The following is a 17,637-nucleotide window of genomic DNA, read 5'->3' as shown; positions in this document are numbered from 1 at the left end:
TTGCAGCATGCTCACAACAGAGTGGCTGTACCATCAGGCCTGGGAGGTACTCATCATGGGTGACAGGCATAACTGATCCCACCTGCCTCAGATGGCCACACTACAAACCTGTGGCTTACGACAACAGAAAACTATTCCACAGCACCTGATGCCTAAACTCGAGATACTGCCGGCCCCGCAGTGTCAGGGTCCCAAGTCCTTTCTCTGATGGCTTAGCTGTCACTCCACTGTCTTGTGTCCACAGTTCTTTCTCCTGTCCTTCTGTCTCCCTTTGTCCCTTATAAAGCCTGGACCTCTTGCTTCATAAGACCTCTGTCTCTTTGTCACCCAGCTCTGACCCTGAACACTGTTCTGGCATAGTAACCAACCCAGGAGACATCCGTGTCCTTGGCCCTGTCTTCTCCAAACAAAAAGCAAACCACCGATGATGCAAAGGTTTGTAGGTTGTGGTTCCTGCTGACTCCACACAGAACCTGAGGAAGCCTGGGGCAACAGGGGCTCCAAGTCTTCCAAAACCTTCCTCTCTGAGGGACTGGATGCTGCAGATCCTTTCTCTTCATATTCCACCTTACAATTCTGGAGTTACACTAAAGAATGGTGACAACAGTTTATGGGTCTTTGTCATTTACCTGGGCTTTGCTGTTGCTTGAGACTCTCACTATGTTGCCTAGGCTGGCCTTGAACTCTTGGCTGAAATGATCCTTTGCCTTGAGCCTTCCAAGCGGCTGGGACTCTAGTCCTTGTCACTCTTGAGTGTCTGTATGTGTGTGACGGTTAATCTCGTTACCATCTCGACTGGGTTGAAAGAGACTTAGGTTAGCAAAGCATACCATCTGGTATGTCTGTGCGGGCATTTCCCAAGAAGATACCTAAAGTGGAAGACTCACCCTGGATGTGGCCATATCATCCTACAGAGTGCGGTGCACGAAAATGAGGAGGAGGAAGAAGCTTCCCAACGTAGTCATGTTATTGCTTGTTGCTCCCCGGCCACCATGAGGCAAGCAGCCTGCCCCACGTGCCATGTTCTGTCTTGTCATAGGCCCATCATGGCCAACCATGGATTCAAATAACTGAAACTGCCCAAAGACGTTTCCCATCTCCGTCCTTTGGGGTATTTGTCACAGTGACTGGAAGTTCACACACCAGGTTCATACATTGTACATATGAAACATAGAAACTCTTTACAAAGGGCTTTTAAGAGATTTTGGAAATCATGATACAAATGACATAGGATAAAAACAACAAAACGACAATGACAAAAAACAAATGACGTAGGTTAAAGTGTCTGGTCCGGAGAGATGGTCCCGTGGTTAAGAGCAGGGGCAGCTCCACAGCCATCCATACGCTAGTTCTAGAGGATCTGATGCCCTCTTCTGGCCGCCTTGGGTACTGCACATATGTAGCGCACAGACACGCAGCAGCAGAACACACAGACATTATTTTTAAAAAGATAATATTAAATTATCTTGTTCATCATAATGACAGTGTGTATCATATGCAACATAACTACAATACTTGATATGAAAAACTCAGGATTCATTTCCAAATTTGAGTTAGTCTAATAAACATCACAGGACAACTATTTAAGGCGCTAGTTTTCATCATTTTGACTGTAAGTCCAGTAGTGAGATGATCGGCTTGAATGGTGGCCCTCTTTGTAGCTGTAATGCATCTCTGCATATATGTGTATCCACCTGATCTTCAGCTCCCATGGGCCCGATCCTCTCTCCCTTTCTCTTTTCCTTCCTCCTCTTCGTTTCCCTTCCCACTGCTTTTTTAAAAAACATTATTTTTCCATCCATTTGTATGCAAAATTCAAGAAGTCCTTGTTTTTTATTGCTGAGTAGTACTCTAATATGTATAAATTCCATACTTTCTTCATCCATTCTTCCATTGAAGGGCACTGGCTTTGTGGGAGCCTAGACAGTTTGGATGCTCAACTTACTAGACCTGGATGGAGGTAGGGGTTCCTTGGACTTCCCACAGGACAGGGAACCCTGATTGCTTCTCGGGCTGGGGGGGGACTTAATTGGGGGAGGGGGAGGGAAATGGGAGGCGGTGGCGGGGAAGAGACAGAAATCTTTAATAAACAAATAAATTTAAAAAAATAAATAAAAAGAAAAAGAAAAAAAATAAATAAAAAACATTATTTTTACTCTATGTGTGCCAGTGTTTTGCCTGTAGGTATATGTGCTTGTACTGGTTCCCATGGAGATCAGAAGCATTGGATCCCGTAGGAACCAGAGGCTAAACATGTTTCTGAGCCATTATGTGAGTGCTGAGAATCAAACCCAGATTCTCTGAAAGGACAACCAGTGTTCTTAACCACTGAGCCATCTCTCCATCCCCTCCTTCTCTCTTCCAACAGGTTCCCACGTACTCCGGGCTGACCTAAATGCACTATATAGTGGAGGCTAGTCTTGAACTTGTGACCCTCTGGCTTCCATCCCCCGCAAGTCCTATCCCATGCCTGTGATGAGACTGTAGGCATGTGCCACCATGTCCAGTCTTTGATAATTATACATTTCAAAATAGAGAAGGCTTTAAATGTTCCAGTCATAAAGTAACAATAAACAGCTAGATGATAAATATGTCAACTATCCCGTTCTGATCATTATACGTTGTATGCATGGACTGGAATATCACACCACACCCCACACCCTATATCTGTCAACTAGAAGCTAGTTATACAGGTACTTGGGATGTTGCTCAGTAGAAAAGCATTTGCTTGGCATGTGAGGCTCTGGGTTTGATCACCAGTGGCACACGCATGCACATGTGCACGTGTACACACCACACACACACACACACACACACACACACACACACACACACACTTTAAAGTATAGTGAGGGGTAATGCCAACCTGACAGGATCTGAAGTCACCTAGGAGATACACTTTTGCGCATGCCCGTGAGGGGATTACCTAGGCTAGGTTAACCGAGGAGGGAGGAACTGCCTTGACAGTGGCTGTATCACTCTGTGGGGCAGAGCCCTAGAGTGAGTAAAAGGGAGAAAGCAAGCCAAGCTCCAGCATCCGTTGTCTTCTGCTTCCTGCTGCAGATCAGAGTGAGCAGCAGCCCTCCACTCCTGCCGCCATGCCCGCCCACTCTGATGGACTTCCTCCCGAACTGTGAGCACTTCCTGTCTGCAGATCAGAGTGGCCAGCAGCCCTTCACTCCTGCTGCCACGCCTTCCCCACCGTGATGGGCATTCCTCCCAAACTGTAGGCAAAATAAACCCCCAAGTTGCTTTGTTCAGGCATTTTTGTTGCAGCAGTGAAGAAAGCAAGGGATGCCAGCGTGTTTAAAGGAGGGCTGCTTTAAGCCAGGCATGGTGGTGAGCACTTGTAATCCCAGCATAAGGAGACAGAGGCAGGAGGATCAAGGAGTCCAAGGCCTGGCCACAAAGGGAGTTTTGAGGTCATCCTTAAGCTACATAAGACCCCCACCTCAGTTTTAAAAAATGGAAAAGAACTAAATTGACAATTTCAGTTAATGCCCTCTCTTTGTTTTGGTGCTGTTTTTCAAAATAGAAAAAAAGGTTTTTAAAATTAGCAAGCAGAGACTCAAAAATATTGATTATAACAGAGTAATTAGCAACTTTATGAAAGCCATGACTAATTTTTGGTAAATATGGGATATATGAATGATGTGTCTGTTGTTACTCAGAATATCCAAGAGTGGGCAACAGTGATGTCATTTTCTTTCGGCTTTAACATCCTAGAGTCATATAAAAACAGTACATTGCCAAGTGTCCCAATGCACACACAATCCCAACACCTGAGAAGTGGTGGCTGGAGGATCAGGCGTTCAAGGCTAGCCTTACCTCTATAAAACCCTGTCTCACAAACAAAAAAAAAATCATCTATTCCTCCTTCTCTTCTGTTTGCTGTGAAGGCGCATTTCCCAGGTGTGAACCAGCATTTGCTTCGGCAAATACTTGATGTGTCTCCCCAGCATCTAATCCTATGACAAGTCTCAGATGCTCCTTGTCTGAGGAACATCTGCATGCACTGACTGGTACCTGCCTGAGCCTCTCCCCTTGTGTCGCATGGCGGCACTGCTCACCTAGCCTGCCGAGGAAGAAGATGAGCATGGCCAGCCTTCCAGGACCATGAAGGAAGTTCTTAGCATAGCACCCAATGCCAGGCATTCACCCAGCAGCTCATGGCTTACATCTCCTGAGCTGGATGTAGTTGTTGCCAACCTTGGGGCAAAAAACAGACTCTAAGATCTAAAACATAGCTCTTCGAATTCCCTCCACACCTACACACTGAATTTATCAGTAAATAAAATTATCCAGCTAGACCCAGTGAGGTCATTGGGTTTCGCTTCTAGCTGCCGGTTCTTTGTGCCTTTCCGCTCTCGGAATGCTATCTGTCTCCATCCCTTTGGAACCCAAGGCCTTTGTATTCTAGCCATCCTTTGCATCGGAGTTCCAATCCGGCCTGTCAGGAAGTTCATTTGCCTCACAGCGCTTGTTCAGGGTGCCCAATCTGCCACACTCATGCTTGCGTGTAAGCCTGCATCACCGATTTATAATAAGCTGTGTGTGTCCGACAGGGGCTTCCACCCCCCACAAACCCTAAAGGTGCCCACTGCACAAGGTGCCAGGCTGTGTGGGGCTGACATTCCCTCTGCACTCCCAGAATTGCTGGAGAGCCGGTGCCATCTACTGAATCCGGTTACCTACGCCCCAACGGGACATTCAGGTTTGCAGTCTTTCTAAATCACATAGAAGCATCAATACAGGCTGGATATGGCTTGCTTGCCCCCGTCCCTCTCCGCTGTCGTCCTCTTTCCATTCTCTGCAAATCCAGGGTCAGGAGAGCAGGCAGTTAACCTAGATGAAGTACAGCAACCATGTAAGCAAATAGGTCCCAAACTGTTTAAATTGCAAACAAGCATATCACCTGCCCAGGTGAACTTGCCTTTGATAATCGGGGCTGGCGTAATAGAGAGCAGCCACCCACAGCGCAAGCCTGAATAAACTGTCCTAGAGTTCTCCCGACCTTGAGCTGCTCTGGACACGCGAGAGAGCAAACCAGCGCGACAGTCCTAGTGGAGCCTTGTCAGCCCATTAACTCCTGCAAACCGCCGCTCCAGACTCTCGGGCTCCACCTTCTGGCGCGTGCTCGCCTGACCTGACCTGTTCCTTGACTATACAGGTGGATCTCAACTGCAGCAATTTTGCCAGATTCCGACAGCTTGGGATGGCACAGCCTAGGTACAGTCTAGGCACAGGGTCGGATAGATGGAGTCCAGCGACGCTGCGACCCTGCTGTGGCAATCAGTGTAGATCTACCCACTCTCTGTCCCAGCTTACCGGTACAGCCAAGGCTGTAAAGTCCAGGCGCGTGCTCACCTCCTCTTGGATCTGGCTCTTGTTCTTTTATTGACCCTCAAACGATCAATAAAACCACGGTCCCAAATCTACTCTTCCTTGGATGTAGACGTTGTGTTTCTTTTTTAACCTCATCTTGAACTCCAAATTCTTTATGTGGCCGCAGCTCTGTGAGGATCTTGCCTGCTCTGACCTCACCCTGAAAAATTAAGGAGAGGCTGGAATGTCTCCATGGTCAAGGTCACATACTGCTCTTGAAGAGGGCCTGGGTTCACACACACATACGTAATAAATAAGAACACATCTGTAAGGAAAAATTTTTAAGCAAAACACCGTGGAACCAGTTTAGTGATTGCTAGTGGGTTGCTTTTCACACCATGATTTTAGCTTTTTCGTTCTGAGACTACTCTATAATAACCCTTTACTGCCTGTTCTGCCTCCTTCCCCAGGCTAACTGGTGCTACTTCGCTAAGTAGTGTGTGCTCATGTTGGCTTGGGGCTTTCCTTTGTCTTTGTGTGTATGGGTATTTTACCTGCATGGAAGTCTGCACACTGTGTGTGTTGCCTGTGGAGGCAAGAAGAACGTGTTTCATCTCTTGTAACTGGGGTTACCGACTGCTGAGCTGCCTCGTGGGTGCTGGGAATTGAACCTGGTTCCTCTGCAAGAGCAGCGGTGGTCTTAGCCAACTCTCCAGCTCTCTTGTTTGGGTCTTTTCACTTTTTATTTTTCTATCAACTCTCCTTTTACTGTGTACCTCACATCATAAGCAAATATTTGTGACATCCATTCTCAATACCGTCTATAGTTCTTTGAAAAATTGATCTCTGCACACAGTAAGTTGAATGACACTCTGCTGTCCCTCTATCCTATGCCTACAATAGACAAATATGTTACCCTCCGTGACAAAGAAGACTTGTCAGCTGTAGTGAGGTGGCGATGGGAACCTAGCATGGCTGTGTCATGGATTTGGTAGGGTTTTTTTTAAATATTCATTTAATTTTATGTGTGAGTTTTCTGCCTACATATATGTCTGTGCACCATGTGAGTGCTTGGTGGAGATCAGAAGACAGTAGGTCCCTTGTGACCATCATGTGGGTGCGAGGAATTGAACCCAGGTCCCTCTCAAGAACAACGAGTGATCAGTCGGAGAGCTGGCTCAGAGGTTGAAGCACCACCTGCAGTGCCCGAGGTCCCGAGTTCAATTCCTGTCCGGGTAAGTAAGTGTGTGTGTGTATGTGTGTGTGTGAGAGAGAGAGAGAGAATATGTCTGTCTGTGTGTGTGAATGTAGATATGCATCATAATTAATTAGGGGGAAAAAAAACGAGTGATCTCATTTGCTGAGCCCTTTATGTGGCTTAGAAGGGAGAGTGTGTCCTAGCTGCCACTGTGAAAGACTGAAGGTGGTCAGAAGTAATGCTGCTGGCTTTAGAACGGAAGGAGTCACAATGGGAAGCTTTTTTTTTTTTAAGACAAGATTTCGTGTAGCCCCAGACTGGCCTCCAACTCACTGGCTAGTTGAGGATAGCCCTGGAGGTTCTGCTTCTCCTGGCCTAGCTTCCTGCTGGGGCTAGGATTAGAGAGACATTTTCCACCATGCTTGACAAGTCAGCTTTTCAGACTATAAGGAAATAATCTAGTTTACAAGGTAAGACATCTAAGCTGTGCCTTTGGAGAATGAAAGCCTGGGTGACCTGACTCGGGTTGGTGAGGGCGTGCGACAGATGGCAACGCACACGCAGGAAGGGATGAGAAGCTGAGAGACACTGGGCCAGGCAAGCTTACATAAACTCCCTGTGAGGGCTGACAAGGGGCCACGTGAACATACCTTAGTGTCTTTTTGAGGACGTCCCTCCAAAGACCAGAGCATCCCATTGGTCTCCACTGCTTAGTTCCTGGTACCTCACCCTGGACATCTCTCCAAAGACCAGAGCATCCCATTGGTCTCCACTGCTTAGTTCCTGGTACCTCACCCTGGATGTCTCTCCAAAGATAAGAGCATCCCATTGGTCTCCATTGCTTAGTTCCTGGTACCTCACCCTGGATGTCTCTCCAAACATAAGAGCATCCCATTGGTCTCCACTGCTTAGTTCCTGGTACCTCACCCTGGATGTCTCTCCAAAGATAAGAGCATCCCATTGGTCTCCACTGAGTATCTCATTGGTCTCCATTGCTTAGTTTGCACCACTTCCCACTTCCCGGTACCTCACCCTGGAGACCACGCTTCAGCACTCAACCCAGAAGAGAAACTCCACCCTATCAAGGGAGCTAAAGAATGAGGCAGCCTTGAAGAGCTGGAAAGGTCTAGGAACTGTGAGAACAGGTCGCCCTTGCAGAAGCCCCAGAAGCAGTGTTTAAGCCTGCAGATCACAGCAGCACCAGGAGACTCCTCAGACAAGGACAGCATTGGAACCACCGATGGTTGACCCCAGCCATTCCCAAGTGTGCCACCCACAGAAAGTGAGAAAATACACGCTCAGTTCTACAGGAGTCACCACCCACCTGTGGGCTCACCTTCCTATTCTCTCAGGCAACCAAGACCCTGGAGTGTTAAAGGGAAAATTCCAGAAATAAAAAAAAATCATAAATGTTAAATAACTTTCATAATTATAAAAAGCAGTGTAATTATTCTCCTTTCTTAGTAATGACTGAGTCCCTCACTATATGGACTTCACAAACAAAACTTTATTCCAGGTGTGTGGATACAGCAAAAACGGTGAGGTATCAAGGTTTGGTTCTAGCCTTTGTTTCCAGCATCCATTGGGCTTCTTGGAATGTGCTGCCAAGGCCGTGTTTCAAGCCTCTGAGCTCTGAGTTAATTTGTTCCCACAATAACAACGGCTAAGTGGAAGACCTGAGATTTGAAACCAGAGCAGTGCGGTTCTAAGCGGGAGGTCCTCACGGCTCCTGCAGTGCACCACACCAGTGTGAGGATGCTTTAGGCTTCCCGGTCAACGGTGACCTGAAGTCAAGGAGACAGCACGTCTCTGGGTTGTATATCAAGCGGCACACTGTGTCCCCCAGGATCCAGGCAATTCAGCTGGCCCCACTCAGCCTGTCTGAAGATTAGATTATTGTTCTATTTTCAAAAGGTGGCAGTGGATTCAGGCACACGGTACAGATGTCACAGTATGGTTTTCCCAGATGCTTCTCAACTGACTGGAAGCGCATCGCTAGCCTTACCTATACCAGTTGTGAAAAAGTAGCCTAAGAGGACTGGAGTGTCGTAGACACCCCAAGAGTCAGGTATGTCCATGAAGCAGATGCCTGGGAATCCTTCACCTAGTCTCATGGGCTTTGGGGTTCCCTTGCATAAAACCCGGTTCTAAAGACAGAGAATGTGCAGAAGGTTGAGGGTGATGGGGAATGACTTAGGTGTATTATCTCCTATAGGAGCCACCAAGGAGCACGTGGCATTAGCTAGAAAGCAGGTAAAAGCTAACAGAGACGCAGAAGAGCCAGAGCTGGGGATGGGCTCTGTTCAGAGAGCTAGGAGCCTGGAAGAGTCTTTCCGAGGACCATTGCTCACAGCCCGTCCTCCCTAAGAATGTGCCAGGTGAGGCCTAGCGATCTGAGCACTCACCCTTCCCCTTGATCAGTCACAGTGGCACGGCCCTGTTGCTTCCGAGGGCCTGCAAGTCGTGGGGCCATCCAGGCTGCAGACCAGTCAGCCAGCTGGTGGCTGCTTATTGGAATTTTCCAGGGTGGGATGTTGGAGGCACTTCCATGTGTTTTGAGATTCAGGAAGGCTATTTAAGAACATTTTTAAACATTTAAATATATTTTTATATAGCTCTGAGTGTGCACGTGCACATGCATGCGTGCATGTGACACATATGGAGATCAGAGGACAACTTCCGTTATTCGGCTCTCTCGTACCACCATCTGGGTTCTGGGGAGCAAAGTCAGGTCTTCAGACTTGCAGCCAGCACCTTTACCTGCTGGGTCATCGCACTAGCCCAACGGGAAGGCTATTTAAGTGGCATTTGGGGACACCAGAAAACATGTCTCATTTATCTGGATATGGACTAATCCGAAGCAATGAGTGGTCTTTCAGGTGTGGGAAACCAAGTTCACAGTGAAGTAACATGGCCAGGGTGACAAAGGCAGACTGAACTACCACTGGGTTCCAGTGCTGTCCCATCACGCAGCTCAGAAGGTCTGTACCAAATACCATGAAAGACTCGGCCTTGGTTGTCTGAAATCCAGAGCTGATGGCTAAAGTAAAATGTTCTAAGTATTTGTGCTCATTTGAATGTACTAATGATGTTTGATACAGGGACTTTTTTTTTTTTAAATAGCATCGAACTAAACATTCTGGGTTGACTCAACAGTTTCTATCTACAAAGTTAACAATAACTTATTATATATTCCAAAGTGGGTAGAAAAGAAGGGATTTGTTCTGTTTTGAGGCAGGGTCTGACTATGCTGGCCTCAACACATGATCCTCCTGCCTCTGTTTCCTAAATTCTGGGATTACAGGTCTGTGCCACCATATTCACTGAAGAAATAATTTTGAAAATACCTAATGCAAAGAAAAGAGTTTTAGTAACCAAGGTGGTGGAGAAGCCAATTATTCTGTCTGACTACTGTACCCTGTATTTGTCTGCTGAAATATCATACTATACCCAATGAATGGTTACCGTTATTACATGAGGATTAAAGCAAAAATGTATCTCCTTTTTTTTCTTAACCAAAACAGGCTGAGATTGCAGCTAATGAGATTTTGCACAACTTCTGTCCCTCTGCCTACTAAGCTACACAGAGACTGTCAAGACTGCGTTCCAAATGACCAGTGAAATCAGGACATCCACTCTCCGGTTCAAGAGTTCATTAGACTCATTACTTCAAAGGAAACCTGCTAAGTCTCCTGAGAGGATCTTTCTAAAATCGTTCCTTTCTCTCTCCCTGCTGACTTGCAGATCGCACTGTCCCAGACTCAGATCCACATGACAAGCCGTGCAGGGCTGGGGTGAAGGGTGGGTGGAGGTGGGTGTGTGAGCAATGTCAGCAGGTTTTGTCTTTTTGAATATGTTTTCCTTTTCTTTCTCATGATGTAGCTCTGGCTGACCAGGTTGGCCTGAACCCACTGAAGTCCACCTGGCTCTGCCTCTTGAGTGCTGAGATTAAAGGCATTTTCCATAATTTTTTAATTTTTTATTGGTCTTTTTGGTTCATTAGAAGGTGTCAAAAGTCAGCCTCAGATGTCAACTCGGCTGGGCTATAAATCCCAGCACTAGGGACACTGAAGCAGGAGGATTGCTGTAAGTTCAAGACTACCCTGGACAGCAGAATAAGACACAAAAATAAGAACAACAACACTAAAAAAGATGCTGATTGTTGGGAGTCTTACTTAGTGTTTCTGTTGTTGAGATAAAAAACCATGACCAAAAAGTCAAGTTGGGAAGGGAAGAGTTTATTTGGCTAACACTTCCACATCACTGTTCGTCACTGAAGGAAGTCAGGACAGGAACTTAAGCAGGGCAGGAACCTGGAGGCACGAGCTGATTCAGAGGCCATGGAGGGGTATTGCTTACTGACTTGCTCCTCATGGCTTCCTCAGACTGATTTCTTTTTTTTTTTAAAGACCAAAATGTTTATTTGGTACTTAGGGTTCCAGAAGGTTAGGGTTCATGACACAGAGCCAAGGCAGGTAGATTGACAGCTGAGAGCTCCCATCTTGATTGACAAAGAGGAAGCAGAAAAGACTAACTCAAAATGGCCCCAGTGTCTTGGAACCTCCAAGCCCTGCCTCCAGGGACACAACTCCTCCAGCAAAGCCGCAGCTGCCAGGTGGGGACAAATAGTTCACTTGCCGAAGAATTGTGGAGGACATCTCATCAAACCAATCTAGTGGAAGAGCTGCTGGGGAAGCCAAGAGAGGAAGAAAAGAAAACTTCAATGCCCATTCATGGGTTCACATATTATTGTTGTTGTTGTTGTTACCATCATCATCATTATAAATTTTAAAATTAAGTTCTGTGTAACTGAATAGAAATAGCCAACACCTGAGAAAAGATAATGCTTTTATTCTATCTATGGCACAGTGACAGTACCTGATCTTATTGCTGCCTCAGCTGCTGAGTGTGCCTCCAAATGCAACCTTTTGCTGCTGAGGCCCGGGGGAGTCTTCGCATCCTGCCATTGCTGTCACTGCCTTAGACACTTCCACGCAGGGAGGCAAATGTTGTTTTAACTAAATCTTCATTGTTCTGTTTTACCAATAAAAACTCTGAAGCCAGATGCTTGGATAAAATCCTCAAACTGATTTCTTACAGAACCCCAGACCACCAGCCTAGGAATAGCACCACTCACCATGGGCTGGGCTCTTCCCCATGGATTACTGATTGAAAAAATGCCTTACAGCTGGATCTCATGAAGGCATTTCCTTAACTGAGGCTCCTTCCTCTCTGATGATTCTAGCTTGTGTCAGGTTGACACCCCAAACCCGCCAGTGCAGTGGGCTTCTGCCCTACAGTTTTCCCTTCAAATATCCACTAGAACTTTGGAAATGTGACATTTGTCCTAAAGGAGATGACCACAGGCAAAATCTGGTAAGGTAGCTTGTAAAGGAGTAAGGAATGGGTGTAGGGGTTTGCGATTGAATTGCAGGGCTTGGAACAATGCTGCTGATGCCCATTTAGGCGTGGCACAGCCTGTGATCCTAGTCATCAAGGGGCAGGAGCAGGAGGATTGATGTTCAAGTCAGCCTTGGCTACAGACCCAGGTACAATCTCAAGGAAGACCCGGGGAAGCTCAAGCCAGACACTCTCAGTGTGGATGTGGGGAGTAGGAAGGAGCTCCCATCCCAGCCGAGGAACTGCTGGATCTTGATAGCTGCTGAGAGAGAAGAGTCCGTTTTCCTTAAGGATGTGGGCCCTGGTATGCTGAACACTCGCCCTGGCAAGCTCCCTATCCAAGCACATTTGGAAACATGAATTGAATTCCAAATGTTTCAGGAAAAGGGAAAAGAGAGTATGAAGTTGTAAGGGAAGAGAGATGTGGTATATTTGGAAGGTAGATTTGGGGAAGCAAATGAATATTATATAAATATGTTCTATGAAATTCTCAAAGAAATGATACTTGTTTCTTTGAGACAAGGTTTCCCTAGGTAGCTCTGGCTGTCCTCGAACTCACTCTGTAGAGCAGGCTGACCTTAAACTCAGAGATCCCCCTGTCTCTGCCTCCTGATTAAAGGTGGATACCACCACACTCAACTAAAATACAATAAAATATTTTTAAAGACAGGCTATATACATGTTAAATGTAATTACTGTTTAATCCATTTCAGTTATTGTGCTTTTTTTTTTCGAGACAGGGTTTCTCCGTAGCTTTTTTTTTTGGTTCCTGTCCGTCCTGGAACTAGCTCTTGTAGACCAGGCTGGCCTTGAACTCACAGAGATCCGCCTGCCTCTGCCTCCCGAGTGCTGGGATTAAGGCGTGTGCTACCACCACCCGGCTATTTCAGTTATTGTTATATGCAGTAAAATAATTGAAAGCCTTCCTGGGCTAAATAGATGATTCATAGCAGAAAATCAGGATCTAAATTGGTCCTCTGCTCAGTAACCATCACTTTTTTCCTTACTCGTATTCAAATTGCCAGGTCCCTGCCAGGAGCAGTGTCAGTAAGGAAACCTGTCCACCCTCTTTGGCACACAATGACATGTGATGGTCTGCATGAGAATGGCCCCCATAGGCGCCTAGATTCGAATACTTGGCTACCATGAAGTAATACTATTTGAAAGGATTAGGAGGCGTGACCTTGTTAGAGGAAGTGTATCACAGGGGGTGGGCTTTGAGGTTTCAAAATGCCCATTTCAAGCCCAGAGTCTCTCTTCCTACTTCCTGCAGATCAGATGTAGAACTCTCAGTTACCTGCAAGCAGCCATGCTTCCGGCCAGGATGACCGCTGACTGAAGTTGTAAGCAAGCCCCAACATGATGTCTCTTCATAGCAACAGAACAATGGCTAAGCCAAGGGCCAGGCCAATGTGTCTGTGTGGCAGACTTTGCACTATGATAAAAGAAACCCTAAATAAAGAAAGATTGTTCGGATGCTGAGCGCCCATGAGGTACAAGGGCTTGCAGCATGTGTGGGAACAGGGCGGCCAGGAACTTGAGCGACAGGATGGTCCAGAAAGGTTTGTAGAAAAGGTGGTTGCATCTGCATGAAATGTAGAGGAAAGATCAGAGTTTGTCAAACCTGAAGATGAAGGGAGCAGAAAAAATCCAGGAGGGCAAGACGATGGCCATGGCTTGCAAGTCAAGGCGAGAGGCAAAAGCCATGAAAGGAAGGGAACCAGAACGGAGGGCAGTTTGCCCAAGGCTGCTCTGATCTACCTAGATAGAGGTCATGAGAATTGTTGCAGAAATCGTTTCAAACAGGTCTATTTTGAGTTTCCTAGAGAACTGAAAAAAATTTGTGTGTGTGTGTGTGTGTGTGTGCTAGTACCATGCCCTCACCCTATGAATCAGGATGAAGGTGTTCTTGACAAACATTTCTTTCTTCTTGAACACAGACGCAGGCATTGTTTGGTGAGAGACAAATCAAATAAGAGCGATGCCCAGTTTTGATAACCTTTTGTTTTGTTTTGTTTTTTGAGACAGGATTTCTTTGTAGCTTTGGAGCCTGTCCTGGAACTTGTTCTGTAGACCATGTTGGCCTCGAACTCACAGTTGCCTCTACTTCCCAAGTGCTGGGATTAAAGATGTGTGCCACCACTGCCCAGCAGCTTTGATAACTTATATGTAAATCTCACCACCAGTGCGTCATCTCTTATTTTACCATACTGGGTTTTGGAGACAAGGTTTGTGGTAGTTTGAATGTAATTGGCCCCATAATCCCAAAGGGAGTGGCACTGTTAGGAGGTGTGGCCTTGTTGAAGTAGGTTTGACCTTGTTGGAAGAAATGTGCCATGGAGGAGGGGGCAGGCTTTGTGGTCTCTTTTGCTCAAGCTTCACTCAATATGACAGTTGACTTCCCATTGCCTGCAAGATATAGTACTGTCAGCTACTCCAGCACAACATCTGCTTGCAGGCCACCATGCTCCCTGTCATGATGATAATGGACCAAACCTCTGAAACTCTAAGTGAGCCACCTCAATTAAATGTTTTTCTTTTATAAGAGTTGCTGAGGTCATAGCGTTTCTTTACAGCAATAAACACCTAAGACAGGATTTTGGAGACAAGATCTTATCATGTAGCCCGTGTTTACCTCAAACTCAATATAGTAGCTAAGTCTTTACTCCTCCTACCTCAGCTTCCCACACTTGTGATCCTCCTAACTCAGCACCCCTGAGTGCTGAAATTATAGACGTGTACCTCCACATCAGATTATCTCTGTGTCTCATGATGAGATCCTCAAACATTCCTCCCACGTTCTTTTTTGTTTGTTTGTTTGTTTTGTTTTTCGAGACAGGGTTTCTCTGTGGCTTTGGGGCCTGTCCTGGAACTAGCTCTGTAGACCAGGCTGGTCTCGAACTCACAGAGATCCACCTGCCTCTGCCTCCCGAGTGCTGGGATTAAAGGCGTGCGCCACCATCGCCCGGCCTTCCCCCCACATTCTTAACAACCAGTGTGTCAGCATGTGACCCTGAAAACTGCACACGGGCACCTCCTTCTCACCTGTCCTCTGCCTAAAATCATTTGTATCACAGAGCTTTACGCTGTGTTCTTTGGATCTTGGAGGCTAATTTCTGTTCGCATGAGCCATATCAAACAAATGGAGACATTTTTTCTGTGACTGACTAAAGACTAGGCTGTCCGATTCCTTCTCAGGTTGAGACTTTATTTAGAACCTGCTTTGGAGAGCTTACGGAATGGACACACTTGTTTAAATCTGTAACCATGGTGACGCCCACCTGCATCCCTGGCACCTGGAAGACTGAAGCCCAAGCCAGGATGGGTATGACCACATCTGTTGCAAGTTTTTAACAAGATTTTTAAAGCTTGTATGGCTGCCTGTGCCCGAAGGGGTCAGAAGCGGGAATCAGATCTGTTGGAACTGGAGTTACAGATGACTGGGAGCCACCACGTAGGTGTTGAATCTGGGTCTTCTGAAAGAGCAGCCTTAAGTGATGAGCCATCTCCTTAGAGCATATACCCAGTGTGAGGAGCGTCACCAAAGGCATCCATTTGCCACTGAAAATTCCATTTTAGATCTACTGAAGTGGTTTCATTTTTGATATCAAGTTTTGCCATGGAGCCCAGCTGGCCTTGGATCTAGAACTTCCTGTCTCATCTTCTCAGGTGCTGACATTACAGTGCATTTTATCTGGCCCACTGAGATTTTGTATTTATTCTCAAAACTGTGGTGGTTTGAAGGAAAATGACCCCCCAAAGGGTGTGGCACTATTAGGAGGTGTGGCCTTGTTGAAGTAGATATGGGCTTGTTGGAGGAAGGCTTTGGGGTCTCAGATATGCTCAAGCCACACCCAGTATCTCAGTTCACTTCCTGTTGTCTGCATATCAAGATGTAAAACTCTCAGCTCCTTCTCCAGCACCATGTCTGCCTGCACACTGCCATGTCCCACTATAATAATGGACTGAACCTCTGAACTGTAAGCCACCCAATTAAATGTTTTTCTTTATAATCATGGTATCTATTCACAGCAATAGAAACCCTAATTCCTTTAGGGTTCTTTTTCTAGTCACCATAATTACCTCTTTTTGAAAAATAGCAAGTTTATTCAAATAAACCAATGTTAAGAACTACTAACCACAACCATGCAATCTAGTCCTGGTTTTAGATATAAATATCCCCCATTACAACTATTTGTATATATTTGTTCTCAAGAAATGTTACCTGAAGTCATAGTGCTTCCTCAAGTATGATTGCAGCCCTTAGGAAGCTGAAGCAGGGGGTTTGCTGTGAGTTCAAGGCTAGCCTGGGGCAAACTGAGTTTCAGACCAGCACAGGCTACAGAGTGAGTGGTGTCTCAAAACACCAAAAAAAACAAAAACAAAAACAAAAAACAGGGGTAATGGAATGGCTTGATGGGTGAAGGTACTTAGCACACAGGCCAGATGTGGTAAGTATTTATTCTAAATAAATAGAAAAACCTGAAAGATGCTCACAGGTTTTGAACCCAGTGAGGAAACATTACAATTTCTGTTTTTTAGGGTTTATTTTTAAGATTAGTCAAGAGTAGGGAACCATGGAGATGGTTCCATTGCTAACGTGCTTGATTTGCAAACATGAGTCCTGAGTTCAAATCCCCAGCCCTGACAAAATAATCAAAGATTGGCATGGAGGGACACACCTGTGATCACAGAGCTGGGCGGACAGAGTTGGGAAGCTCTGCTGAGCTTACTGGACAGGAAAGCCAGCCAATCAGTGAGCTCCAAGTTTAGTAAGCCGTCTTGTCTCAGGAACTAAGAGGGGAATCAATAGAAGACATTTGCCTCCACGTGCCATGGTACACACACATGCCATGGTACACACACATGCCATGGTACACACTCATGCCATGGCACACACTCATGCCATGGTACACACACATGCCATAGCACACACTCATGCCATGGCACACACTCATGCCATAGCACACACATGCCATGGCACACACTCATGCCATGGTACACTCATGCCATGGCACACACTCATGAACATAGCACACACTCATGCCATGGTACACACTCATGCCATAGCACACACTCATGCCATGGCACACACTCATGCCATAGCACACACATGCCATGGCACACACACATGCTATGGTACACACTCAAGCCATGGCACACACTCATGCTATGGTACACACTCATGCCATGGCACACACTCATGCTATGGTACACACTCATGCCATGGTACACACTCATGCTATGGCACACACTCATGCTATGGTACACACTCATGCCATGGTACACACACATGCCATGGCACACACTCATGCTATGGTACACACTCATGCCATGGCACACACTCATGCTATGGTACACACTCATGCCATGGCACACACTCATGCTATGGTACACACTCATGCCATGGCACACACTCATGCTATGGCACACACACATGCTATGGTACACACTCATGCCATGGCACACACTCATGCTATGGTACACACTCATGCCATGGCACACACTCATGCCATGGCACACACTCATGCCATGGCACACACTCATGCCATGGCACACACTCATGCTATGGTACACACTCATGCCATGGCACACACTCATGCCATGGCACACACTCATGCCATGGTACACACTCATGCCATGGCACACACTCATGCTATGGTACACACACTCATGCTATGGTACACACTCATGCCATGGCACACACTCATGCC

Source organism: Microtus pennsylvanicus, chromosome 3, assembly GCF_037038515.1.
Source record: "Microtus pennsylvanicus isolate mMicPen1 chromosome 3, mMicPen1.hap1, whole genome shotgun sequence".
NCBI lineage: Eukaryota > Metazoa > Chordata > Mammalia > Rodentia > Cricetidae > Microtus > Microtus pennsylvanicus.
The sequence above is the reverse complement of the archived record's forward strand: the minus strand, read 5'-3'. Positions refer to the sequence as shown.